This window comes from Notamacropus eugenii, chromosome 4 (assembly GCF_028372415.1).
Source record: "Notamacropus eugenii isolate mMacEug1 chromosome 4, mMacEug1.pri_v2, whole genome shotgun sequence".
In the NCBI taxonomy this organism is placed as follows: Eukaryota; Metazoa; Chordata; class Mammalia; order Diprotodontia; family Macropodidae; genus Notamacropus; species Notamacropus eugenii.
Window position 1 is genome coordinate 180,351,379 of NC_092875.1, and position 2,511 is coordinate 180,353,889.

The 2,511-nt window shown below is 35.2% G+C and overlaps 1 pseudogene; it reads left to right on the plus strand.

The window, feature by feature from the left end:
* Positions 1-309: 309 nt before the first annotated feature.
* On the plus strand, positions 310-1,077 carry LOC140502383 (heterogeneous nuclear ribonucleoprotein D-like pseudogene; annotated as a pseudogene).
* The last annotated feature ends 1,434 nt before the right edge of the window (positions 1,078-2,511 follow it).

A 2,511-nucleotide genomic window follows, 5' to 3' on the forward strand; every position in this document is an offset into this window, starting at 1 on the left:
ACTCTCATATAATTTTATTAAAGCCTTCTGCCCCTTATTCAATTTTAAGCTACTCATGGACAAGGTCTACATAACTTTTTATTTTTATATTCCCCACATCTATTGTTGTGGATAATGTATTTATTTATATTGAATTCATTTAATTGAATTGAATTGAATTTAGAAACTTTCCTCCTTGATACCCTAAATTTAGCAATAAACTATTTCCAAATCACTATGTAAAAGAAATGTAAGCTCTTCCACCACCATTTTAAATTGGGTTCCATCTAAGCACTGATGCTACAACTGCCTCTTTGTGCCACCAGCCCTGCAGTCATGGAGGACTTGAACAGTACAATAACATGGAGGAATTCCCAGAGGGCTCCAAGATCAATGCCAGTAAGAACCAGCAGGACTATGGTAAAATGTCTATTGGAGGGCTAACCTGTGATATGAGCAAGAAAGATCTCACTGAGTACCTACCTATTTTTGGAGAGATTGTAGACTGCAAGATGAAAACTGATTCTGTCACAAGGAGAACGAGAGGAATAGGATTTGTGCTTTTCAAAGATACAGCCAGTGTGGACAACATCTTGGAACACAAAGAACTCAAGGTGAATGGCAAGTTGGTAGACACAAAGCAGTCCAAAGCTTTCAAGGGAAAGAAGCCCCACAAAAAATGTTTGTTGGTGGACTGAGCCCAGACACATTGGAAGAAGAAATCAAAGAGTATTTTGGATTGTTTGAAAAGATTGAGAAGATCAAACTAAAAAAACATAAAACAAATGAAAGAAGAGGTTTTGCTTTGTCACATATGCAGATGGAGAACCAGTAAAGAAATGATCAGAAAACAGATATTATTGTATTGGTTCTGGGAAGTGTGAAATCAAAGTTGTCCAGCCCATAGAGGTATACAGGCAACAACAGAAACAGCAGAAAGGAGGGAGGGGTCCTGCAGCTGGTGGCCAAGGTGGGACTAAGGGTTGTGGCCATGGTCAACAAAGCACTTATGACAAAGCATCCTCAGGGAGTAACCACCAAAACAATTACTACCTATATTTAAGGAAGACCTGGAGAAAACAGGTGCAGATACTATAGTAGCCTATTTTGCAGGATGACAACATTGAATGGAGAGTACTCTTCTATTGATCTGAGATGACTATTGTAAAAGACTTGTAGTGTGCATGACACAACTATGTCCAATTGTATATGGCAGTCGACTTGATTTTCTTGTTTTTATTTTGTCCTTTGCCATTTGTGTTATGACAAATATGGACTCATGGTTATACAAACTTTATTTGTATACTTTCATGTTAAATGAATCTCAAAAATAAATTACTTGTGATTTTTTTTTGAAAAGGACTGCAAAATAGACATTTTTGTACATGTTTATGCTTTAAGTTTTTTGTGACTTTAACATCTGTCAGCTTATGTAAATTTGAGAATGATCAAATTTTCCCTAAATTATTTCAACACAACTTAAGGAAGTGATCATTTCCAACTAAGTATTCAGCTTTCTTTCTCCTGGAGGTGAGTTGTTTGATTATATGTGTCTATTCCAGGTCACTCACAGTCTATTCTATGTTTGCATGAACCTGAAAGGTAATGGAAGCCAAGAAATCTGCACAAATTTATTTTTGGGGGAGGGAGGAAAATGTTACCAGTAAGATTTTGAATGAAAAAAAAGGATTGCTTCTTTTTTCTGAACTAGCCTCTCTGCTTCCCTAGCTTATTTCATAAGTGTGACTGATGATTCTGAACTTGAAAACATATCTTTCATGGCACTGTTTGGGGGCCCTGAAGAGGAAAACCTTATCCAATTATGTGCCTAAAATTTTATGAGTTTCCTAAGCCAAATCAGGAGAACTATCTGGCTACAAACACTTTAGCAGAGATTCAGCTAGTCTGAGACTGGCAACAACAGCCCAATCATTTGTAAAATATCAAAATACTATCAGAAAATGATAAGCCTTTCTTTGATGAAACACAAGTATTTTGACAATTATAATCCCTTCAATTTTAAAATGGTTAGCAACAATGCAGATAATATTGCATTCATCTCATGAGACTTCATCTATAATCTTCTACAATTCCCCATTGCCAAGATTTTGGTAGAAATAATGTCCAAAATTCAGGTGATGATTGAAATATATTTTAGAAAAATCGTGGTCGATGTAGATTTTATAAGCAAGCTTTGTTTTTTTGTCTAAGTGCATGTTTAAAAGTGATGTGCCCAAAAGTTAAGAGTAAATTTTCTGCAACATAGAAAGAAATGAAGGTACCTTGCCTGGTATGTCACTCTGTGTTGTAATTATGATATTTTTGTTAAGTTCTGAAGATGACAAATGTTCCTTCCATTTTAGTCACTCATGTCAAAGTTTATACCTCATCATGTTTAAGAACTTCTTTGAGTGTTTAATGTGCACATTTGGTTGCAATTTACATTTTTTACCTCTTCCTTTGTGAACATTATTAATTATGCTCTCTTTTTTTAGATTTTCTAAATTGTCTTTTTCCATCTACAACCACTCA